This window comes from Choloepus didactylus, chromosome 7 (genome assembly GCF_015220235.1).
Source record: "Choloepus didactylus isolate mChoDid1 chromosome 7, mChoDid1.pri, whole genome shotgun sequence".
In the NCBI taxonomy this organism is placed as follows: domain Eukaryota; kingdom Metazoa; phylum Chordata; class Mammalia; order Pilosa; family Megalonychidae; genus Choloepus; species Choloepus didactylus.
In genome coordinates, this window is record NC_051313.1 from 15,908,843 (window position 1) to 15,936,400 (window position 27,558).

Sequence of the window (27,558 nt, forward strand, 5' to 3'; positions counted from 1 at the left end):
TTGTCAATTTCCTTTGGGGGAAAATGGATCACTCTTGGCAGGTGTTCTGGAAGATGAAAAAGGTTTCATACATGTTTGAGTTATAATTCAAGTACATCACACAAAAGGCATTTAACTAGAACAAGAATAGATAGAGCAACTAGGAATGTTACTAGCACGGTTTGAGGAAGAGTCTATAACCATTACCTTATTCATGAATGTAGCAAGTGAATAGATGAGAGAAATTAGGATTACCAACTGGAGTACACATAGCGTGAACTTGATCTTTTAGGTGATCTAGGAGAGGAGATGTTACTAGGTTCATCAAGAATAAAGGTGCACCATTCTGTTTTGATTATGGCACACGTTCCCCCTTGTGAGGCAGTGAGGAAAACTAGGGCCGTTCTATTTTGTAATACTGCCTTGCATATTAAAGCCATTTCTGCATTTCCTGGACCCATACTGTGATGGATATTATTTAATGCATTTATTTTGGCAATTCTCCATGATCATCAGATTTATTGGGTTCCATGTGGAGTGACCATATTAGGTCTCAGATTCCAGTCAGTCCTATACCAATCACCAGCTAATGAAGTGGTAGTTTGTTTACAGTTTTCAAAAGGTAACTGTCCCAATTTGCATATCAAGGAAGAGATGTGTCGCAAAGAAAAAATTTTGGGTTTTGTATTAGTTAGGGTTCTCGAGGGAAACAGAATCAACAAGAGATATCTAAAATGTAAAATTTTATAATAGTGTCTCACACAACTGTGGGGATGCATGAGTCTAAATTCCACAGTGCAAGCAGTGAACTGATAATTCTGATGAAGGTGTTTGATGAACTCAGGAAATGCTTTGCTGGCTAGCCAAAGAAGTGATGGTCCCCTATCTTTCTCACTTAAAAGTCTTCAACCAATTGGATTAAATCCAGCTGACTGAATTCTCTCATTGCAGAAGACGCAGCCTTTATTGATGTAATCAGTCACAGCTGCAGCCAATTGGCTGATTATTTAATAAACCAGCCTTCTGGTTTATTAACCAGCCACAAACGTCCTTGCAGTAACAGTTAGGCCAGTGCTTGCTTGACCAGACACCTGGACACCATCACCTGGTCAGGTTGACACATGAACCTAACTGTCACAGGTTCTTTACAAAGTGGAGCCTTCTGGCTCAGTCTTCTGTATCCTGGGATAAGATAAACAATTCTATCCTAGAATATGTCTATTTTTTTACTCTTACAGCAAAATTTTTTCCTTTTTTATGTAACTGATAAGAATAACATAATACCATTCACTAGTGATATTGGCAGAGAAAACAAGATGAAATTCTGGCTGGGTTAAGTTTACTAGCCAGTGAAAAGATTGTCTCTAATGATGTTATTGGTGCTTAACACACTGTATTTCCCTTGCACTTTAATTATTAATTACTTGAGAGCTATTTAGTCTGTTCCCTGTAAGGGGGATATTCACCATGGCAAGTTATAGGCACTAGAGATAGGCAGGTGGAAACATATCCAGCAGTTAGACTGGTTCATAGAAGCAGCATATGAATCAGCCTCTTGCAAGTAAAGATTACTTTAGCAGGTCACTACTTAAGGATACATTAAGGTTATATAAAAATAGATAAGGAACATCATAATTAATTGATTAGGAATAGTTTTTTAAACAAATATTTTAGGCCATCCAGAGGTATACTTATGTTCTGGATTATCAGGAGCATAACTTTCCAGCTATAAGTATACTTACATTCTGGGTTATCAGGAGCATTTATTGTCACCACAGCTTTCCAGCTAAGAGCTGGTACATCATCCTGGAAAAGTTGTGGCTTGACCCTGGTGTGGTGAATTCCAGGGCTTTATTCCCTGCAACTTGATCCATGTAACTACTCCCATAGTAAATATTTCTAGGTCTGGATCTGCTGGTGGTACAGTTCTGCTTGAATTCAATCCCTGGTCTGCCTGAATAGTTTTCATCTGACAGCTGAACACAATCATGTTTTGGCAAGTCCATTCAGACCCTCTGTTAGTTTCTGGAAGAAGGGTGGCAAGATTAAGCTCATTTATAGCTTTTAGGATGATGTCCTAGTTTGCTAATGCTGCAGAATGCAAAACACCAGAGATGGATAGGCTTTTATAAAACGGGGGTTTATTTCGCTACACAGTTACAGTCTTAAGGCCACAAAGCATCCAAGGTAACACCTCAGCAATCGGGCACCTTCACCGGAGGATGGCCAGTGGCGTCCAGAAAACCTCTGCTAGCTAGGAAGGCAGCTGGCATCTGCTCCAAAGCTCGGGCCTCAAAATGGCTTTCTCCCAGGATGTTCCTCTCCAGCAAGCTTGCTCCTCTTCAAAACATCACTCACAGCTGCACTCAGTTCCCTCTCTTTGAGTGAGCTCATTTATATGGCTCCACTGATCAAGGCCCACCCTGAATGGGTGGAGCCATGCCTCCATGGGAACATCCCATCAAAATCATCACCCACAGCTGGGTGGGGCACGTTCCAAGCAAATCTAACCAGCACCAAAATGTCTGCCCCACAAGACCACAAAGATAATGGCATTTGGGGGACACAATACATTCATACTGGCACAGATGACATTTAAGATTGTCCAGCAGCATTGCCTGATGGTGATTTAGTCTCTTCATTGTGAGCCTGTGTTTCCCTTTTATTCTAATACAGCAAGGACATACTGGGGAGTTCAACGTAAACTTTTCTGTATCTTGTAAGAGTTCACAAGTGGCTGTCACCATCCTTGTACAAGCAGGCCATCCTTGGGCAACAGTGTCAAACTGTTTTGACAAATAAGTCAGTGGTCCTATACTTCTTCCAAAAGGCTGCACAGGCACCCTGAAGCCATACCCTGTTCTTCATGGACAGACAGGTCAAATACTTTCATGGGGTCAGGGATCCCCAGGCTGGAGCTGACATGAACTTGCCTTTAAATTTTGAAAGGCGATTGTACATTCCAGTGTCCACTTTAAAGGATCTTTTTCATTTCCCTTTAGGGCCAGATATAGAGGTTTGGTTATCAATCCCAAATTTGACATTGATAGTCGAAAATAACCAGCCATTTATTTCTAAGAATCCTGAGTTCCTTTTTATTCTTTGGCATGGCTATTTGCCAAAGGGACTAGCCTGCAAAACTCACTTGTGGAGCTTTACTCCCTGCAGATTTCTGGACAAGGCCTGCATTTTTAAAACTTTGTGGTAACACAATTTAACCATACTGCTGTTTTATTCCTATATCAGGTTCTTCCCATTTGAATCCAAAGAGTTTTTGTGAGTCTTTATTTATTGGGATGCAATAAAAGGCATTCTTTCAAGTTAATAATATATGCATCAGAAATATTGATGAGAGTATATGGATTAGGTGCTGTGGGATGTATATTTTTGACTCTGGTTTATAGCTCTTAAATCCTGGACAAATATGTAGTCTTGGGCTCCTGCTGTTATTAGTCCTTATTTTAAAATCTTTCAATTAGTGGCAAAATGCTTGTTCTAATTTTCTAATGCTGCCAGGATGCAAAAACACCAGAAATGGATAGGCTTTTATAAAAACGGGGTTTATTTGGATACACAGTTACAGTCTTAAGACCATAAAGTATCCAAGGTAACACATCAGTAATCGGGTACCTTCACTGGAGGATGGCCAATGGTGTCCGGAAAACCTCTGTTAGCTGGGAAGGCAAGTGGCTGGCGTCTGTTCCAAAGTTCTGGTTTCAAAATGGCTCTCTCCCAGGATGTTCCTCTCTAGCAAGCTTGCTCCTCTTCAAAACGTCACTCACAGCTGCACTAAGTTCCTTCTCTTTGAGTCAGCTCATTTATATGGCTCCACTGATCAAGGCCCACCCTCAATGGGTGGGGCCATGCCTCCATGGAAATATCCCATCAGTTATCATCTACAGTTGGGTAGGGCACATCTCCATGCAAACAACCTAATCCAAACATTCCAACTTAATCCCCACTATTATGTCTGCCCCACAAGATTGCATCAAAAAATATGGCTTTTTCTGGGGGACATAATACATTCAAACTGGCACAATGCTCTCTCTGCTTCTTGCTTAAGTGGAAATTGTTTTAAATGTGTTGGAATCATGTCCAACCAAAATCTTACTGTGACTTTGTGCACGTCTTTGCCTCACCTTGCGGATTTTTCACAGCCCTCCTTTGTTAGGAAGCTGTTGCTTGCCTGGACCTTTTGAGACAGTCTGAAGGTCTGCTTGTAGAGCTGGAACTTGTGAATTTATTTTGCCAGGTGAGAGACAGGCTTGCAAAAATTTGACCGTGCGAGTCAATTGACCTTTTCCAATTTGGCATTGCTGAAGTGAATTTCTTACTTGAAATGAATCCCAACTTTCAGCATGGGATGATTTCCTCACTGATGGAAGGAGACTTCTCTTCCATAGATTTTATATGTCATAATTTATTAAACACTTCCTCAGCTGAATATCCTTGAATACAAATTTTCACACATTCACAAAAGGTTTTTATGTGATAAATATCTATATATGAAATTGCTGACTCAATTGGGGGCAACTTTAGAGTTATATGATGTCCAATAAAATTGAAAAAAAAAAAGATTATAAACACTTTGTGACTAAACTGCATCAATTTAAGTGAAATTGAGTCCAGCTCACAGTTCAACTTAAGAAAATCCAATGTGGACTACTGTAAAATCTTGGTTGGGCTTGGATTCTAATTTGTATGACAATGAAGCATGGCATTGAATCAGGAATAAGAGAAGCTTTCCCTCAATTCATGATTTTCTTTGTCATGTTGACCGCCTGACTAAATACATCAATGAATCTATCTTCCTGGAGCGAATGAGTCATTTTGGATCATAGACAAGATTGATTAGGAGTGGAATTGATACGCCCTAAAGCTGGGCTCTTACGTAACTGTGTCTTCAAAGGCAACAGAGACTCGGTGAATTTTTGGTTTTGTCTTTTTTTTTTTTTGAGTTGGTGAATAGGATGATGAACTAAAAATGTGAGAAAGACCTAGTGGAATTGAGAAAAACTTTAATCCAATCAGACCCAGAACCTGATGAGCATCAGTAAGTCATTTCCTCCTTTTCTTGACTTCACAATCTGTATTTCAATGTGCAATCTTACCACAAACTTAAATGATTCTTTGATGGTCACTTTAATTGCCAATGAATTTTTTTTTTTAAAAGAGATGGTCCATATCCTCATGGAGCTAAGTAGTGGGTTCTGGAGGCAGATAGCCTTAGTTTTACCCTGTGACTTACTGTGTGGGACTCTTTGGCAAATCACTCCCCTTCTGTAAGGCTCAGTGTTCTTATCGATAACCACTAGTTATGTGGAAGTTTTGTGAAGATGAAGAGGTCATGCCAGTCAACTGCTTACCACAGATTCTGCACATGTACACGCTTAGGAAACACGAAGCATCGGTAGCAGGAGGGGGGCCTCCCAGAGTGGCTACCTGTGATCCAGAGAGGTGTCAACTGGGTCCCATGGTGTCTCTCCAGACAGAAGAGACAATCCTCAAATAAATGTTAAATAACTTTTTACAAATGCTTTAAGACTATTCTCTCATTTGTTATAAGATGAATTTCTAGTTTAGATGTGCTTTTAAATTATCCTAGAACATCTTCTGACTTTAACATACTCTAAATGTCTTCCAAGAATAGATCCACAGTTGCGGAATATGATTCAAATGCCTGTTGGAGTGACCCATCTCCACCTTTCCCTGTACTACCACCTTGGCTACCTGTTGGAGTCTTTTTCACACATCATCCTTACAAGGTCTTCCTGAACTATCAGATTGAGTCCTTGATGCAGGTTGCCTCCAATTTATAACAATTTCAGGACCTCTGTCCATTGTGGAGGTCTTCTCTTATAATGACCTAGTGTACACATACACACTATATACGATGTAACCTTCTAACTGTAATTGAAGTCTGTCTCACACACACTTCACATTTCAGATTTCCCTCTAGGGTGAACTCTCAGGTGTTTGGTAGGATCCCTTCAAAGACAGAAGCTTCTCTCACACCAACCACATGAGGCCTCTCTGCAGTGTGGATGTTCTGAAGATGAATAAGGCTTGAGCTCTGGCTGAAGGCTTTCCCACACACTTGGCTTTTGTGGGGCTTCTTTCTGGTGGGGACTCTCTGGAGTCTGGAGAGATCCTGGCTAAGGCAGAATGCTTTTCCACACTGTTCACAGTCATAGGGTCTCTCACCAGTGTGGATACTCTGAAAGGTGAGAAGATTTTATCTTTTATGGAAAGTTTGCTCACAGTGGTTGCATTGATAAGGCTTTTCACCAGTGTGGATGCCCTGATGTTTGGTGAAGTCCCTACTAAAACAAGAGGCTTTCTCACCCCAATTGCATGCATAGGGTCACTCTCCCATGTGAATATGTTAGTCTGTGATAAGATTTGAACTATGGAAGAAGGCTTTCCCACAACTATTGCATTTAAAAGATTTTTTTCCCATGTGGATTCTCTGATATATAATAAAACTTAATTTCTGACAGAAAGCTTTCCCACAGTTATTCCATTTGTAAGGTTTCTCTCCAGTGTGGCATCTCTGATGTTTGGTGAGATGTATGCTAAGAGAGAAAGATTTCTCACACTGATTATAAAAATAGGGTTTCTCTCCAGTGTGTGTCCCCTTATGCTGAGAAAACTGTGAGCAATTTCCAGAAAGCTTTTCCACACTCAAAACACTTAGTTGGTTTCTCGCTGGAATGAATTCTCTGATGTACAATAAGGTGGGAGTTCCGCCTGAAGGATTTTCCACCATCACCACACATAAATGGTGTTCTGGTTTGCTAATGCTGCCATTATGCAAAATATCAGAAATGGACTGGCTTTTATAAACGGGGTTTATTTGGTTACACAGTTACAGTCTTAAGGCCATAAAGTATCCATCAACAAGGGTACTTTCACTGGAGAAAGGCCATTGGCATCTGGAAAACCTCTGTTAGCTGGGAAGGCACATGACTGGCATCTGCTTGCTTCCAGGTTGTGTTTCAAAATGGTGTTCTCCAAAATGTTGCTCTTGGAACATTTTGTCCTCTCTTAGCTGCAGCTGCTCTTCAAGATGTCACTCTCAGTTGCTCGGTATCTGGGCCTGTGTGGCTCTTTATAAAGTACTCCTGTGATCCAACAAAGAACCACTCTGAATGGGTGGGGCAACACCTCCAAGGAAATTATCCAATCAAAGATCTTATCCACAGCTGATTGAGTCACATCTCCATGAAAACACTCAATCAGTAGGTTCCAACCTAATCAACACTAATATGTCCGCCCCTCCATGATTGCATTAAACAATACGGCTTTTTCTGGGGCACATAATATATACAAACCAGCACAAATGGATCCTCCCCTGTACGGACTTTTGAATGTTTAGTAAGGGCAGAGTTGCCAGTGAACACTCTTTCACAAAAAGGGCTTCTCTCCCATATTTTTTTTTTTTTTACTTTTTATTCATCTTTATTGAGATATATTCATATACCTTACAATCATCCACAGTGTACAACTAATTGTACACAGTACCATCACATAGTTGTGGATTCATCACAAAGATCAATTTTTGAGCATTTTCATCTCTTACCCCAAAATAAAAATAAGAATAAAAATAAACTGAAAAAGAACACAAAAAACATCCCATCCTCCATTCCCTCATTATTCATTTAATTTTTGTCCCCATTTTCCTACTCATCTGTCCATACACTGGATAAAGGGAGTATGAACCACAAGGTTTTCACAATCACACAGTCACACCATGTAAGCTATATAATTATATAATTGTCTTCAAGAATCAAGGCTACTGGGTTGCAGTTCAACAGTTTCAGGCATTTCCTTCTAGCTATTCTAATACATTAAAAACTAAAAAGGGAGATACCTATATAATGCATTAAAATAACCTCCAAAATGACCTCTCAACTCCATTTGAAATCTCTCAGCCACTGAAACATTATTTTGTTTCATTTCTCTCCCCCTTTTGGTAAAGAAGTCTTTCTCAATCCCACAGTGCTGGGCCCAGGCTCATCCCCAGGGGTCATGTCCCACATGGCCAGGGAGATTTATACCCCTGGGAATCATGTCCCACGTAGGGGGGACGTCAGTGAATTTACCTGCTGTATTAGTTAGGGTTCTCTAAGGAAAGAGAATCAAGGAGAGATATCTATAAATATAAGATTTATAAAGTGTCTCACACAACTGTGGGTATTCATGAGTCCAAATTCCATAGGGCAGGCAGCAGACTGGCAACGCCAATGAAGATGTTCAACGAATCCTCAGACAGCTAATTGGCAACTTCAACGAATATGTTCAATGCACTCCTCAGGAAAAGAACTGGCAAATTTGGCAAACTCCTCAGGAAACACTTTGCTGGTCAGCTGAAGAAGAAGTGAAGTTCCTCTACCTGTCTTGCTTAAAAGTCTTCAACTGATTTAATTAAATACAGCTAACTGCATTCTCTCATTGTGGAAGACATGCCCTTCATTGACATCATCGGTCACAGCAGCAGCCAACTGACTGTAATTTAACAAACCAGCCTTCTGGTTTATTCAGCAGCCACAAACATCTTTACAGTAACTTAGGTCAGTGCTTGCTTGACCAGATACCTGGGTACCATCATCTAGCCAAGTTGACACATGAACCTAACCATCACACCTCCCAAGTTGGCTTAGAGAGAGAGGCCACATCTAAGCAACAAAAGAGGTTCTCTGGGAGATACTCTTAGGTACAATTTTAACTAGGCTTAGCCTCTCCTTTGCAGTAATAAGTTTCATGAGGGCAAGCCCCAAGATTGAGGGCTCAGCCTTCTAAATTGGTAGTCCCCAGTGCTTGTGAGAATATCAGTAATTCCCCAAGTGTGGAAGTTTAATATTTGCATATTTTCCCCAGTCCCTCAAGGGGGCTTTGCAAATACATTTTTATTCTCTGCCCAAATTACTTTGGGATGTACTGGAGTTTCACCCTAACCCATAGAAACCAACCAGATCTTACTCCCTATTCAAAGTTCCATGTAATTATGGTGTTTGAATAAACTGACCATACATGTTAAATTATATAGTGTGCTACAAAAAATACAGATTTTGCATGAAATAATCATCTCTTCCTTTGGTCTCACACAGAAGTTGAAGTTTTAAAACATATTCAATGTCTTCCTTTACCCTTTTAGTCTGATTTGCCTTAGTCCTAACCAGATCTGCTTCATTCACATCTCTAATTGAAATCTGAACTCTTTTTCAGCTTTTCTAACAGTTGCTGGATGGGGTAATACTAACACTCATAGCTGTTGAACTCTAGCTCTGAGTTTCATGTGTCATACAGATATCCAAAGTTCCAGGGACGGACCAGGTTATACACAAAGAGCTCAGCATCCCATATGTTTTTGCATATGCATTATAAGGTAAGATTTCTGATGGCAGGTTTCCCCACAGTGATGACATACATAGGATTTCTTTACTTCTGGAGATTTTCTGATGATTCCTAGTGGCTGAGTAACCCAATTTATACTTCTTACAAGATCATTCTTCCTGGGGAATATTGAGGTTTCCATCAATTTTCTTAAGTTTATAGGCTGTTTCTCCAATGGGGGGTTTTCTGGGAATTATGGTTGATCTAGTAGAATGTAACCTGGGGGAAGAGCATACTTTTCTTCTTCCTCTGGTGGAATTTTGCTGCTGTGTTTCTAAACAGCTCATAGATTTATAGGACTTTCAAGGCTTCCATTTTTATAATACCCCCTCTAGGAATTTTCAGCTCGTTCGTGACTGTGAACTTCAAGGCTTCTCAGCAGTGACCAGGAATTCTTTATTCTTAGCTCTGTGGGGAAGCACAGCCCAGGGTTTTCCTCCTTATTCCAACTTAGAGATCATAGCAATTTTGGAAGCTGCAAATCCTGTGGCTTTTCTGACAGGACAGCAGCCATTTCTGAGGAAACCATCTATTCAGATTTGCTAATGCTGCCAGAAAGCAAAACACCAGAAATGGAGCGGCTTTTATAAAGGGGGTTCATTTGGTTACACAATTACAGTCTTAAGACCATAAAGTGTCCAGGGTAACACATTAACAATCAGGTACCTTCACTGGAGGATGGCCAATGGCATCCAGAAAACCTCTGTTAGCTGGGAAGGCATGTGGCTGGCATCTGCTCCAGAGTTCTGGTTTCAAAATGGCTTTCTCCCAGGACATTCCTCCCTAGGCTTCAGCTCCTTAAAAATGTCACTCTTAGGTGCTCTTGGGGCATTTGTCCTCTCTTAGCCTCTCTGGAGCAAAAGTCTGCTTTCAATGGCCATCCCCAAAGTGTCTCTCTAAGCTGCAGCTCCTCTCTCAGTTCCTGTGCATTCTTTAAAGTGTCCCTCTTGGCTGTAGCAAGCTCATTCCTTTTCTGTCTGAGCTCATATAGTGCTCTAGAAAACTAATGAAGGCCCACACTGAATGGGCGGGGCCACAACTACATGGAAATTATCTAATCAGATTTATCACCTGCAGTTGGGTGGGTCACATCTCCATGGAAACACTCAAAGAATTACAATCTAATCAACACTAATACGTCTGCCCACATAAGACTGCATCAAAGATAATGGCATTTTGGGGGACATAAAACATCCTAACCAGCACACCACCTTAGAAACCATCTTAAAGGAGCTGCCTCAAGCCAAATGTGGGACAATTTGAGTATCAAAAGAAATAATGACTTGAATGGATTTTAATCCAATGGGGAGAATCTATGAGCATCTACTAAGTAACAAATAAATACAGAAATATATAAGCAAGCAAAGAAATAAGAAGGTGTTCTGGTTTGCTAATGCTGCCCTTCACTGGAGAAAGGCCTTTGGCATCAGGAAAACCTCTGTTAGCTGAGAAGACATGTGGCTGGTATCTGCTTACTCCCAGGTTGCATTTCAAAATGGCATTCTCCAAAGTGTTGCTCTTGGGGCATTTTGTCTTCTCTTAGCTGAGGATGCTCTTCAAAAATGTCACTTTTAGCTGCTTTCCAAAATGTCACTCACAGCTGCTCTGCGTCTGGGCCTGTGTGGCTCTTTTTAAAGTACTCCAGTGATACAATAAAGACCCACCCTGTATGGGTGGGGCAACACCTCCATAGAAATAATGCAATGAAAGGCCTTACCCACAGTTGATTGAGCCACGTCTCCATGGAAACACTGAACCAATAGGCCCCAACATAATCAACACCAATACATCTACCCCCACAAGACTGCATCAAAGAATATGGCTTTTTCTGGGGACATAATATATACAAACCAGCACAGAAGACAATATACTTTTCCTTAAAGTAGAATACTAATAAATACAGAAGGACTGATGGAATTTTGAAAAGTCACCATTTTGCAACCCTTATAGTAAAAATTAAGGAAAGAATTATTTATAAATACTAAAGCAGTAGGTGAAATTTTCATGAGAAATAGGATATTTATAGGGTCTCAAAATATGTCTCCACAAATCAATTATGAATTCTAAAAGGAAAATAACTATCTTTACAGAGGAGAAACCTAGTGAAACCAAATTACAAGGGATTAAAGGCTGGCATCACAAATAATGGGACAATGAGCATCATGTACTTCCAGATGTGGTTCACTAGGAATACAATGGCACTAATAGAAAATTCCTGCCCAAAACACAGAGCCTGAATCTAATCATAAAGTTATATCACATAAGACAAACCTAAGGGTGTGGCAGTCTACAAAATAAATGACCTAGTCTCTTCAAAAATATCCACTTCATATGGAAAGACTGGAGAACTGTGGCACATTGTATGATACCAAAGAGAAAACAAAACTTAATGCAATGAATGATTCTCTTTTGGATCCTGGACCTGAAAATATTATAAAGGACATTGCTGAGACTATTAGAAAAATTTGAATTAAGTCTGTAGAGTAGATGATAGTAATGTATCGAGGTTAAATTTCCTGAATGTGGTTGTGAGAGTTAATGTCTTGATCTTAGGAAATACATACTAAAGTATTGGAGGTAGAAGGACATGATGACTACAATATGCTCTCAATAACCAGAAAAATGTAATATATAAGAAAATGTTAGCACTTGGTGAATTTGGGTGAAGGTTATGCACCAGTTATTTCATACTATTCTTGCAAATCTACTGTATATTTGAAATTCTTTCAAAATAAATATTTAAAAGAAATGCAGCTAAATTTTTGTTTACATTTTCAGATTTTTTAAAAAATACAAGTTCATTGTAAAATGTAGACCATGTACCAAAAATTATAAAGTAGCAATTGCAAATCTCCTGTAATTCCATGGCCCCATTAAATCATTGGTGTTTATCTTTTCAGAATGAGTTTACACATACTTACACATTTCTTTTTAAGGGAATAATAAATTGCACTTTAGGTATGACATCACACAACTGTAGTGCAGAAAAAAGTCACTTTAATTTTTCTCCGACTGGACTTCTTTTATTTCTATCTTGAGCATCCATTCATTCTGATATAGAAAACAATCTAGTCACTTTCAGAGGAATGCATACACATAGTTTTTAAAAATGTTAGTACAAAAGGGAATAAAATAAAAATCCCTGCCTCTCCTAACTCAATTATTCCCTGCCTCCCTCTACCCAAGCTTTGTTGTTTGAATCAGGCATTGACAAACTAGAGCCTGTAGGTCAGATCCAACCCTCCACCTGCACTTGTAAATAAAGCTTTATTGGAACACAGCTACTCCCATTCACTTTACATATTGTCTTAACTGGTTTCTTGATGTAGCAGGAAAAATGAATAGTAGCACAGAGTCTGTGTGGTCTAAAATGTACCTACAGGACACTTTACAGAGAGTTTGCTGACCCCTGAAAAAAATGATAGCATACTATACATCCTCTACTTCCACTGGCTTTTTTGTTTAACAATAGCCTTTAATTCAATAAATCTATCTACTTCTTTCTTTGTAATAGGGGGAAAGTATTTCATTGCTTATTTAAGCAAATTCCATAATGTATTGAACCAGTCTCTTAAGATGTTTTCTGGCCTTCACTATTTTAAAAATGGTATTTTATAAAAACACATGTCTTGAAGCTGTTTTTACAAATAGCATTACGGAATAAAACTTATGTGGATTTTTTTATTTTAACTGATACTGCCTAATTGCAAACAGTAAAAACTTGTTTCACAAAACTGATGAAGGACTGATTCCATTCCCACATGAAACCTACCTCTCTTCTTCTCTCCTCTATTTAAAGGATGCTGGTCAGAAAAACACAGCCAAAGATTAGGAATGGAAATATAAATTTAATAAGGAAGGTATAACATGACACAATCTCTGTGCCAAAAATGTCACTTTTTGTAACATATATTTATAGAAACAAAAAAGAGAGAAGGTAATAATGAAATTATGCAACATGGATTCTTAGAGAGTTAAGGAAAAATAGAAAACTTTATTTATCTTATACAACTGAAAAACCACCCACATTTTTGCCAAATTTGTTTAGTACATTAAGTTAAATAAGGGTTGAGTGGGGCAGATGTATTAGTGTTGATTAGATTGTAATTCATTGATTGAGTGTTTCCATGGAGATGCGACCCACCCAACTGTGGGTGATAACTCTGATTAAATAATTTCCATGGAGGTGTGGCCCCATCCATTCAGCGTTGGCCTTGATTTTTACTAGAGCACTATATAAGCTCAGACAGAAAGAGCAAGCTTGCTACAGTCGACAGGGACACTTTGAAGAACACAAAGGAGCTGAGAGAGGAGCTGCAGTTTAGAGCAACATTTTGGAGACAGCCTTTGAAAGAACACTTTTGCTCCAGAGAAGCTAAGAGAGGACAAATGCCCCAAGAGCAACTGAGAGTGACATTTTTGAAGAGCTGCAGCCTAGAGAGAAACATCCTGGGAAAAAGCCATTTTGAAACCAGAACTCTGGAGCAGATGCCAGCCACATGCCTTTCCAGCTAACAGAGGTTTTCTGGACGCCACTGACCATCCTTCAGTGAAGGTACCCCCTTACCTTGCACACTTTATGACCTTAAGACTGTAACTTTGTAACCAAATAAACCCCCTTAATAAAAGCCAATCCATTTCTGGATTAGCAAACTGGAACAGGAATCAACTCGACTACATCTCCTGATAGCTTCCTGTTTGGAAACTCTTCTTCTCCACTCTAGGACTCTGAGTGATCCACAGCTCAGCATCTACCCTTCTGCCTCCATCTTTAGTCACTGAAAGACCATTTGAGAACCCCAGTTCACATCCTATCTTTCAGACTCAGCTAAAAGGTCGTCTTTTCTACCAGGATTTATTTCTCCTTGGAAATTCCACAGCAATTTATTTTCCCCTCTTATATGCCACTCATCACTCCTTGTATGTTACTACACTTCTAAGTTGTCGACTAAGGACCTCTTTGCATAGAATTCAGGTCTGATTTATCTTTGCACCACTCATGTACTTAGTACAGTGAAAGCACGGGAAGGAATACTGATGAATCCCAATCTGGCCTAGGAGCTAAATTTTAATTTTCAGACTTTAATAGCCTGTGGGACTTTCCATGTAAATGTCTTATTTCCACAAGTTTGCCATTCCTAATTAACTATCCAATTTACCTGCCTAAAGAGTTGCCATTTTTAATTTACCTCTTTATTGCTTTTTCTGAATTACCTAGATTTAAAATCTATGATCCATCTTTGAGTTTCTCTTTCCTTCCACACTTGCATCCATTCTTCATTCCCTCCTATTAGGACTCTACCTAGTCCTTTCACGCTATTCAAATTCTCCCATCCTTCATGGCTCAGCTCTACTCCTAACTCATTTTATGAAATCTTTATGGATCATCTCAGTGGAAAATTCCTCTCTGATCATGAATGTGAAACACCAAATCCTTATAAGAGCAGGTGGAAATCAATCCCAACTTTGTGACATCTCTTACTTTTTAATTTTTAAAATAATTCTTGTAGTATTGACAGACCCATTTATGTACCTATATCATATATGTATCTAAGTTGTATATAAACTCCTTGAGAACAAGGATCCATGTATTTCTCCTTGGAGTATTCTAATAGCTTCTTAATAGATACTCAATATATTTGTTGAATGACTTCCATAAGATCCAATTAACAGGATATTTTTTCTAAAAAGTACATACATGCAACTTGAAGTACCTGTTCACATATAATTCACCTTCATCCAAAAAGGATTTTAGGTGGCCTAATACATATGTTAAAAAAAAGAGTAATTTACTCTAACTTATTTTGCAACTATATCTATGTATATAAAAATAATCTCAGACCCTTATGTTTCAAGAGTGAGCTTGTTATATTTACATATGCATTCAGTAAACACTAATTGAGTGCCAACTTTGGGATACAACCTAAAGGTTTGTGCCCAGAATAAAAAGACTAATAAGACAGCACCCACTCCCTAATTAGTGACTATTAATAAGATAGATACAAATGGAATACATAAGATTTGCATATATAGACTCAGGCTTATGCATCCATATGTTGATATTCATTAAATAGATTAAATAATGAAGGAAAAAATGAAAATCTTTTTTAGCACAACTCTACCCATGAAACACCTTCAAAAGTATATTTTAATCAGAGCCCCTTTTGTGAGAGCCCAGGGGCTCCCTGAGGAAGCCCTTCCCAGGCGCAGGGAGTGTCGCCACAGCAGACTCACCGCACAGCTCTCCACGTTGGTGGGTCGGTGAGGGATGATGAAGGGCAGGACATCCAGCTCCCCAGGGCAGGTGCTGAGAGTGTCGCTCTGGTTTTTACAGCTGGTCAGCACCACAAAGTAGTGTGTGGGGATGGGAACACTGGTGTTGGCTACGTACCTAAAAGCATAATTGGAAAGATCTGAAGTCCTTCTACTTTAGCTTCTAAAGATTATCAAACTAAAAAACACAGTAAAAGAATAGTAAGATTCTTATTTAGATTAGATCAACGATACTCTGTACTAACATCTGTATGGTAATGTACTGTGGAACATTTAGAATACACAGCCTCTATGTAAAATATTGGGGTTTTCCCACTGTGGTGTTCTATTGTTAAATCACAGAGTCCATTTGGTTTCATATTACTTACTGTGTAATATCATCTGGAGCATCAAAATGACCATCATAATTATAATCAAATATGGGTCCACTCATCACATTTACTCCATTTCTTTCCATGGCATGTTTTATAAGAAGAACACTGTGAAAGTAATCCCATATTTCTAAAAAGAAAATAATGAGATATTGAAAATGTCTATCCCTATTGCATGTGGAAATATTTTTTATTATATAGAGGAATATTTTAAATAGTTAACATGACATTCTGCTTCGATAACCAGAAGCAGTGAGGTGATTAGGTATAATTCTATGGAATATTCCATTCAACAAAAATGAACATCTACACTGTTGTGTGGAATTACAGTTTAATACTTCTCCACATAGCTTTTAGGAGAATGATTTTTGTTTAAAGTGGTAAGAACATGCATTGTGCATTATTAATTATGATTCTGAAGCCTAACATTTTATCTTCCATTTATTTATGAATAGTGTCAATGACATTACTTTGTGAAGATCCCTATATACTTAAATTAAGGATCAGAACAAAATGATAAGAATCCTATCAGTGAGTCGCCCAAGTTGAACTAAGGTGAAAAGCTATGTCAGGGCTCTTTGTCATATCTGCACTCAAAACATTAGAACAAAAGGATTCTTTCTATCACAAACAAATAGCAATAAAAGGTATGTTTAATTTGGAAGTTCCAGGAGCCATTTAGGCATTTTTAAGTTAATAATCAAAATAAATACTTACTGTTGAATGCATCTTACATAGGGACCAAATTACGTGTAATTAACCCATCATATTGGCTGTCAGAAGTTCTATTGTTCCCTGAAAAACAAAAGTATCTTGGGAAATCTAGCCAGAAGGGAGAATCTGAGGTCCTACACAAAGGGTCTATCTCTGCTACACACTAATGTAAATTCATCACCAGTCAAAACCCAGAGCTACTGTCCAGAAGGGTCATCAGGCACATTTATGCCGCTGACAGTAGCAATGGGAGCATAATAGTATTGGGTGTGCACCAAATAATAAAGCTTTATAAATAACTTCCACAATAAAATTTCCTGAAGAAATGCAAGTTTCCTGACACCACGGCAGTAACACTTCCAGGCCTGCCCTCAGGAGCGGGGGCCTCTACCGGACATAACGAGGGGTGACCCTGCACCCCTGGAGCCAGAAGCCCCGAAAACCCAGCCCAGCCGCTCACCAGCGCCCCCTCCAGGCACAGGGCTTGCTCCCTCCGTGGCTCTTTTGTCCCCTGATGCCCGCCTCAGTCTCCTAGAACTGCCCTGAGCGTCAAAGCTGCAAAATTACAAACGCTCATAATACATTTCGTGGTGAACCTCCGCTTGGGTGTCTTAATACTTAGGAGAGTTCAAGGGGTTGACATTGAAAGGCAAGAAGAAACAAGGTTTTGTTCCCCTTAACATTTCACCTGGGTTCAAGAACCTGACACCCCCAGTAAGCCTTTTCTACTTTTTAAACTAAGCCCAGAACGTTGGAAAACAATCAACATGATGCTGCCTCTGTTTCAGATAAAAATAAACATTTGTTTTTAATGGCGTTTCTATTTTGAACAAACTAGAATTTATAGTGGAGAGACAGAAGGGAGTTTCATTTTACCTTTAATATTTTGGTAGATATTAGTTATTTGGTTATTAATTTCATTTCTTCTCAAGGCAAATGTGTATATATACACATATATGGTACATACATGTGTATATATACCAATCTCATGGCTTAACAGCTACACATTTAATTCCCAACTTTTAATAAATTAAAAAAAAATCTATTAATAAAATGTTGCCCCTATTAAGGATATGTCCTAGAATTTACATAAATTTGGAGGCTCTAATTCTGTCTAGATACTTAAGTAAAATATGGCAATTTCTTTCTCCAAAGAATTTAAATTGGTGTACCACTTGCTTTCGTTAAGTCTTTTTTTCTGCCAGAAACCTCAGAGTCTAACAAAGTCTCTAAATTGACCACCCTTGGGCAGAGCGTAAAAAAAAAAAAAGTGAAGCAAAGAATCAGGAGGAAAAGCCATTCCCAGAACCTGATATTGTTGAAAATCTCAAGGTCCAATTAATAAAAATGACTTTTCCGGTGAATAGGGAACATGGCCTTTGTATGTTCCCAAGAGAGATGCTTTAAAAAAAAAAATGTAATGCTCTTTCAGCTGCTTTAATCCACAGTTGAAACTATTTGCTTTACAGCAAGTGAAAGGCCAGTATTCTTGTCTGATTTCTTTTCACTGACATAGCTGTACTCTCAGTGCAGACCTTAGCTAGGCAGTAGCCAGAAACAAATGTTTTTTTTAGATGCTTGGAACCCTCAGTTTTAAAATTAAACATAAACCGGGTGACCTCTCTAAACATCTGGGATAGATTACAGCTGTTCTATGGTTCATACTGCAAAATTTATTAGCCTTTACTCTATCATTTTCCTGCTGCTGGCCATCCCACAACCACTGGGAGTCCCCTGGGCAGCTGGTTTTGCCCAAGCAGGTGGTTTTGGTGGAGCATGTGTTTAAGACCCCAGCCCATGTCCAGCTGACCAGGGCTTTCTAAGCTACTGCTCTACAAGAGCTGCACTATCAGGAGGGTAGAGGAAGCCGTGGGTGATATCCTTGTCTGCCGAGTAGAATGAACACTTTTGGCTCTCAGAAGAGGCGACCCTGACATCAGCCTACAGACAGTCTGTGACAGCGGAAGGAAGAGGAGATGCGTCTCCCTGTTGAAGGAGAGGAAAAGGAAAAAAACAAAAATTCCACCCACAGTCGTGGCTCACCCATTCATGGCCTCATGTGGTTCCTAACTACCCCAGAATGTTTTCCATTAATCAGATCTGCCCAAGCCATGGAAGTGGGTGTCTTCAGCAATGGTTTGTTCTGTGGTTCCCCTCTGGGTAGGGGCACCAGGAGGGCAAATCAAATAAATACACATTAGAGAGGAATATTTTCTGAGGAAAATCTGAACTGAGAGCAGATGAATAATGGGAGTTATTGTTAAAAACCACAATCCTTTTCAGGATACCACTTTGATGTGTTTTTTTTTTGTGTTTGTTCTTGTTTTTGTTTTTGTTTTATTTTATTACAGTGGATAAAGGGGTTGTCAGTCCCAATGTTTTTACAATCACACGGTTACACGATAAAACCTATATAGTTATATAATCATTACCAAAAGATCAAGGCTACTGGATTACAGTTCAACATTTTCAGGTACTTTCTCTGGTTACTCTAATTCACTGGAAACTAAAAAAGAAATATCTGTATAATGAGTCAGTAGTCATAATCATTTGTTAAATCCTGGGAGTCTTTTTTAAAAAATCTACTAGCTAAAAATAATTTATACACTACCAGACAAAAATGATTTGCAATTTACCAGCCCTCTACACGCTAACTTTACAGAGTCTGGGTCTTACTCAATGGTCAAAGTAGGAAAAACCAAGATTACTTCCCCTAGAACATCCGATGACACTGAATGGGCTTCTTAGATAATGCTCCAGTAAGACGTTGACAGAGTATGAAGCAATCTTTTTGTCATATTTTTAAAGTTCCAGATAATTTTCAGAAAATATTTCTGTGATTTCACTCTCTCCTGACTTTGCTTCTATTTCTTTTTCAGTATGTGATGTCTCTCTCTCTCTGCCTCTCTTTTTTTTTCCCTTCTTTTTTTTTATTTTGAAATAAATTCAAAGTTATAGGAACAGTTGCAAAAACAATACAAACCCCATACACAGAACTCCAGCATACCCTGACTCCCCCTCCCCCGATACCCCAATCCACCAACTTTAACATGCTGTCACATCGCTATTTCTTTCCCACCCTCCCTCCCTCCCTATCTATCATTCATCATCTATTGCTCTGTCTTCTGAACATATGAGAGCTAGCTGCACACATCCTTCAACAAACACTATAATTCACATATACACTTCCCATGAACCAGAACATTCTTTTATGCAATCCCATTAAGCACAGCTAAGAAGTACAAGAGATTCAACAATAATACAAAGCTTACACTCCATATTTCCTTTTCCTTATGTCTCAACTGTGTCCCTTTGAGCCTCCTGTCCTCCATCCTCTGATCCCATCCAGGGTCATCCTTGGCATTCAGTTGTCATCTATTTAGACTATTTTTTTTTTTCAATTGTGGAAATATATATACAACCTAAATCTTCCCATTCCACCCCCTCCCTAGCCTTCCATTAGCGGGATTAATCACATTTAGTATGTTGTAATGCTCTTTCCCACCATCCATTACTAGAAATTTCCCTTCACCTCAAACAGCAATCCTACACTCATTTCTTAACTCCCCATTGCCCCTTCCCCCATTTCTCTTAACCCAAACTCTACTTTTCATCTCTATGGTCATATTCTCTGACAATTTCTTTGCGTTTACTGCAGGGCTTAAAATTAACCTCTTAAATCTATAACAATCTTGTTTTTCTTTGATACCACCTTCACTTCAATAGGACACATAAACTATGTTCCTGTACTTCTCCATTCCCCCACCTTTATATAGTTGTCTAAAATTACATATTTTACATTGAGTTCAAAACCACTGATTTGTCATTAGTGTTTGTGTATTTTTTATCACGTAGGAAGTAAACAGTGGAGTTACAAATCAAAAATTATTGACTTCTATTTGTATTCCATTGTGGTCAGAGAATGTGCTTTGAATATATTCAATTTTTTTTTTTTTAACGTATTGAGGCTTGTTTTATGCCCCAGCTTATGGTCCCTTCTGGAGAAAGATCCGTGATCACTAGAGAAAAATGAGTGTCCTGGTGATTTGGGATGTAAGGTTCTATATATCTGTTAAAATTCTCTATATCTCTTTCTCCTTTCTTTGTTTCTCTGTCAGTAGGGCTGCCTTTAGTATATGAAGTAAGGCAGGTCTTTTATTGGCAAAGTCTCTCAGCATTAGTTTGTCTGTGAAAAATTTAAGCTCCCCCTCAAATTTGAAGGAGAGTTTTTCTGGATAAAGTATTCTTGGTTGGAAATTTTTCTCTCTCAGAATTTTAAATATGTCATGCCACTGCCTTCTCACCTCCATGGTGGCCGCTGAGTAGTCACAACTTAGTCTTACGTTGTTTCCTTTGTATGTGGTGAATTGCTTTTCTCTTGCTGCTTTCAGAACTTGCTCCTTCTCTTCAGTATTTGACAGTCTGATCAGAATATGTCTTGGAGTGGGTTTATTTGGATTTCTTCTATTTGGAGTTTCCTGGGCATTTATGCTTTGTGTATTTATATTGTGTAGAAGGTTCTGGAAGTTTTCCCCAACAATTTCTTTGAATACTCGTTTTAGACCTTTACCCTTCTCTTCCCTTTCTGGGACACCAATGAGTCTTAAGTTTGGACGTTTTATTTTATCTATTGTATCCCTGAGATCCATTTCGATTTTTTCAATTTTTTTCTCCATTCTTTCTTTTGTTCTTTCATTTTCTGTTCTGTGGACTTCTAGGACACTGAGACATTGTTCAACTTCCTCTAATCTTGTATTGTGAGTATCCAGAGTCTTTTTAATTTGGCCAACAGTTTCTTTTATTTCCATAAGATCTTCTATTTTTTTATTTACTCTTGCAATGTCTTCTTTTTGCTCTTCTAGTGTCTTCTTTATGTTGCTTATATCCTGGGCCATGGTACTCTTCATGTCCTTTAAATCTTTTGCCATGTTTTCGTTCCTTGATTGTAGTTCTTTGATTAATTGTGCCAAGTACTGTGTCTCTTCTGATATTTTGATTTGGGTTTTTGGAATTGGGTTCTCCATATCGTCTGGTTTTATCATATGCATTAAGATTTTCTGTTGTTTTTGGCCTTTTGGCATTTGCTTTGCTTGATAGGGTCCTTTCAAGTTGTAAAAAAAGATACCAATCTAATTTTTCAGAAACACAAGTTGGTGGCATACACTTTCTCTAACTAACCAGCAGATGGTGTCTGTGAGTCACCTATACCCCTCAAGTCAGTTCTTCTCAACCTTATCCCTGTGGTGTGTGAGGAAATGATTCTTGTGGGGTTCAGTTGGTGAGCTCAGTTTGGGTGTGTTGCTGGAGCCATCCGCCCTGAATGTGGGGCGTGTGTACGGGTGGCCAGGGAGGAAGGGCAGCTTTAATATTGAAACCCCCCAGGTTCCCGGAGATTCAAGGCCACCGCAAGAGTCTAAGCCTTCACTTCAGTTCAGCCCCAGATCCTCTCTCTCGCTGATCCACAAATCACCAGACTTGGCGTAGTGTCCCTGGGTTTTCCAAGCAGGCTCCTATCTCAGCTGTGATCTTCCAGGACCTCTGCCGAGGGAATGCTGTGCTACATCACCAGTGTGCACTGTCCCTCAAGGGAAGCCCCGGGCCACCGGGCCGTGCAGGGGCACTCTCAGTCTGATGCAAAGATAGCCAAATAGGGCATCTCAACCCCCTCTCCTCGCACAGTTCCTCCTTCCCAGCTCTGGGACAACTCACGGGGCTCTGGGCTGTGGGCACAGCCCTGGGCAAGAGTTTATCCAGCCCTCCGGGGAGCCAGCTGCAAGCCACAGGGTTTCTTTCTGCTTCCGGCTCTCCCCTCCGCTCCCCTGGCCCTGACGGTTATCTGCAGCTGGCAATCCTCCAGGCCAGACACTGAGAGGCCAGCTCAGCCCTCTCCTGCTGTGTTTTACTGTGTGGTTCCCACTGTCACAATTGCAGCAGCTCCTGGGCTTTTCCCTTTTTTTTTTTTTTTTTAAAAAGAACCGGTCGGTCTCCAAACGCCAACCCCTGGCTTCCCCATACCTCAGCGTGGCTGCAGGTCTTCCAGTCAGCTTACTCGCTCGTTTCAGAATACAGACTCCCAGTTTCACCAAGTATATGGCCCGTGTGGTACTAGCAGACCTCGTCCAGCTGGCGCATCGCTGAAACTGGTATTCTGGGTCACTTTTTGGTTTTTATCTAGTATTTTTCACGGAGGTGCTTTTTTGCCCTGTCTCATCTAGCCGCCATCTTAGGTTCTTCCTGATGTGGTTTTAAAAATCATACTTCTAAACAAAAATTGAACCTAAAACACATACAATTTATCTTAAAATTAGAAATGAACTAAAGACATTCTTCAGATGGGTGAAGATTCCTAACTGACCTAAGATTATTAATTCAACAAAACTGTATTTGTATTAATTTAGGATTTAAATAAATTTGGAGCTGTGCTTCATTCCTAATGAAATGTAGGAATATATGTATTTGTATAATTTTCTTGTAATCCTATTAAAAGACTAATAAATAATTTATTCAGCATGGAGTTCCCTATCAATGTGCTGGCTGACCCAGGAGTTTTTGTTAATACAGTATTACGTGATTACTATCTTTTGATTAGCATGTCATTATTGGTAAGTTAGCATTTTACTATTCATTTAAATTTTCCAAAGAAATTTTTGTTTATATAACCTCTACTGCACACATAGAATATCTTTCTTAAACAAAGTCAAAATTACTTGTATGCAAGGAGGTTGAGTTAAATTAGGATATCCTCCCTCTTCACTGCTTTGTGCTAAAAGCAAAACTTAGCTATGGTGCCTAAAATGCAGAAGGCCAATTCACTGTGGAACAGGTAACAGTACACTGTCATCTATACTCATAGGCACGAGGGCCTCATGCTGATGTACAGAATAGGTGGGAGCTGAAGATGAGGAAAGCCTGCCGAAAAGTAATGTGGGCACTGGATCCCCTAACATACTGCAGCACTCCACTGGGAAAACACAATGCAGAAGCTGGGTAAAGTATGGTAGATTGAACACATGCATTTACTTCTGCTCCCTACTGAGAGCACCTTAAAATCACCCTAAGGATGGAAACACATGAGATGGAGAGTCTATAAAAAGAATCCAAACAGAATGTTTATTCTCTAGAGAGTTTGAACCGGAGGAATTACTGGTTTCAAGGATCTACGACACTATAGAGAGCAGGATCACCATTTTGCAAACAATGAAATTAAGTACAAATCTACACACTGAATGACAGGACAACTCCTTCTCCATGGAGGAAGCCACTTTTATGCACTGGATCAGAGTAGAAGAGTCCTCTCTTTCTTTGTAATACAAACCAGCTCCAAAGGAAAATGACAGCTACACACAGTTTTGGGTACCCAAAAAAGAGCTGGGTCTCTTCCTGATCAACGTACAGTGAAGCCTGTCAGCTGCCAAACCCCAACTATGTAGTTTAGTGTCTCATCCTTAAAATATGGAAAGACAGCCAAGGATCACCAGACATTTGGTGGAGTTGGGGGAAGGAACTTAAAAGAAATGAAGATAATGCAGAGAAGAGAAGAAAACTCCATCCTCATAGAGATAAGAATATAAGGTATTCATGAAGAAAGATCAGAAGGAGGGTAAAAAGGATAAAGAATTGAGATTTAAAAATACAATGGAAACAAAACATTCATTTACATATAGAAGATGAAATTTCCAATAACTTCTTGAAAAGTAGAATTAAAGGCAAAAGAGATGAGTAGAGAAAATACAAGAAAAGACAAAAGAGATGAGAACAGAGTAGAGAAAATATAAGATCATTGGAGTATCAGTAAAGGAGGTCTAATATCCTATGAATTCTGAAGGGAAATTATTTCTAAAATTCTAGAGCCAGCTAAGCCATCAATTAAGTCTATGAATAGAATAAAACATTTGACTCACACAAAGTCTCAGAAATGTATCTTCCCTTCTGTTTTTCAGTTAACTCCTGGGTGATAGAGTCCACCAAAACAAGAAATAAACCAAGAAATGTGAAGAGACTTTGTGTTATATTCAGTGGATTGTATCTCACTATTTACTTCACTCTCCTGAAGGCAGGGACTGGAAAGCTAAAAACACTTGTTTGTTCTTTCAAAAACTTACCATAGTGTGGTGAATTGAATTGTGTACCCCAGTTTGGACATGTTCTTGGTCTTAGTTTACATTGTGATGGCTGGGTCCCAAGGTAAATAAGATCTCTTCAAGATGTTACTTCAGTCAAAGTATGGTCCAACTGAACCAGGTTGGCCTCTATTCTGGATTACTGGAGTAAAAGAAAATGAAACTCGGGGTGGGGGTGGGGGGGGGGGCAAGAGAGAGAGACAAAGGGAGTAGCCAAAAGGTTAAAGTCAGTGGAACCAAGAAGAGAAAGAAGATGCCACAATGTGACAGAGAAGACAAGAATCAAAGATCATCTACCGCCAACCCCAGAGTGCCAGTCTTCAGGAGAAAAGCATCACCTTAACTTTCAACTTCTCCTAGCTTCATAACTGTGACCCTAATAAACTTCCTTTGCTTAAGCCAACCCATTATGTGGTATTTCTTTTAGCAGCTGGAAACTAAGACCTAGAGTAGGCAGCTCTGAATGACCAGGTGTCTCTAGTTAGCATAAAAGTGCACATGTGGATGTTGTAAAATGGGAGACTCAGGAACATTGATCGCTGCCTTAGTCAGCCCCATGGACACCTGGAAAATTGTGATTGATGCACCCTACTGCACACTTTAATCATTTTATTCTAACATTTCACCTGCTTGGTAAGTTTTTCTTAGAGAAATATACAGTACATAAATGCAGCTGTAGATTCATTTTCCATAATAAAGGGATTATGAAATGTCTATATTCACTGTTTAAAATAACAAGAATGTTAAAAGGCTAAGTTTATTATAATTTTTTCAATCATAATTATACAGTAATAGTTCCAAGGGAGATGTTAATGCTAATATAAATAATTAGTATTAATTTACTCGATCATGATCGAATATTAAACACTAGTCTCACTGGTTTCATGGCTGTGAAAGCTGTGCCAAATAATGTAGTTGGGCAAAATATTTACAAACTTTCCACTGTGACCCAGACTTTGGGTTGGAGAAAAGGGATCAGGGTATCTTTGGCCAGAATGTACTAAAAAAAAGTTTTCGCTTTTTCTGCTGGCAAAAAATCCTGATGCTTACTTACAAAACTTGAGAACCCAAATATAAATGCATCAAGACTAGGAAAGCTAGGCACGGCCTCCTACGAAGGTGAGGTTGTGCAATGGGCAGCCTGTAGAAGGATGGAGAGAGGTATATTCCCATCTCTTCTAAGGCTTGATCTCATGAGGGAAAGCAATAAATAATGAATCACACACACCACATGCAGCCCCCTCCTCCATCCACACATGCATACTTCCATCTGCCATCTTTCCAGGGTTCCCTGGACCTTTTGAACTAGGGGTTAGAAAGTCAGGAAAACAATAGATCGAACGCAGGTGCTCAGATAAAATGTGAACTCCCTAGCTGGTCACATTCAGCAAGAGTAAGTGGATAATGAGCACAGACAGACTAGAAAGTGAGATGCTTTTCCTTCTAGTCTGGCATTATGAGGACAAATAAAATTTGAACGGGGCATAAAATGACTTTTATTGATGCTATAGATTCTCTTTGCCTGTGAGTTGAAATATAAAAGCTAAAACTAATTTATTTGATGATTTGCAAATTAATTTGAAGAATTACAGTCTTACCTTACTATAAAATCAATAACTATATGCATTTTTTATTTTTTTTCCTGGTCCTGTGATTTCTCCCCCCACCTGACCCTCTACCCCCACAGGGAAATCATTTCCTATTATAAAAATTCTTTTACAACACACAATAATATCCCCAGTTTTAAAAGACACAACAGCATGATTGGGTGAATAATTTATACTTTTGGAAATAACAAGCTTTAGAAATAAAAACTTTTTAAAAATTCAGTGATAGAAGAAAGCATATATGCAGATATTAAATCTTCTCTGACAAATCTCTTTGTATACTAAACTTTTAAAGTATTGATTCTAAACAATAATGATATTTGCTCTTATTTTCAATCTTTTGCCAAGTAACTGAAAACACATTTCATAACTTTTCATGGAGTAGGCCCAGAAGAAAACCAGAAGCAAAAAACAATACACAGCTTAATAAATCTTAATGGCTTTGAAACAGTTGTAAGACCATGATTTCAAATTACAGCTACTTCCCCAAAACGCTTTTGAAATAACAACAAAAATTAGAAAACCCACCAAAGCCACAGAAAAACAAAAGCTCCATAATACTTAGAGGAACAGAACAATTGGGCCAGTGTTCAGAAAAAGGTTTATTTAAAGTCTGACTTACAACATTTTTATATGAATCTCCAAACATTCCTGTATTTAATTTTCTTAAACCACAACATACTTACAGAGTAATTTCTGAATTAGAAGAAAATTGCTGGAATTCCAACCTGTCACAATGACTGAGAAATATACAAGCAGTTCTGTGGATCAGTGAAGGCACAGGAACTTTTGGTGAAAAAGAAGCCTAGTTTTCAAACAATAACAAAAAAGAATTATACAAAACTCTGCCTGTTAGCCTAATTAACATTCTGTCCACCTTTGTTTCCACCAAAGCTCATATAATTTCAGGAATGCATGACATCAGGAGAAAGTATTAGAAATGTAAACATCTCCTTTAATGTCACACAATCCCTAGTACCTGATATTTTCAAAACAGAGAATTGAATAAGGCTTCCTACAGCTGACATTCTTAAAGATATTTCCCCCTTAAAAACAAAAGCCCAGTAGAAAATCACATACAACTGAACCCTATGTATA

At 38.9% G+C, this 27,558-nt stretch overlaps 1 pseudogene; it reads right to left on the reverse strand.

Moving 5' to 3' along the window:
* The window catches only part of LOC119540478, a 256,014-nt pseudogene that overhangs the window by 133,591 nt on the left and 94,865 nt on the right, over nt 1-27,558 (reverse strand).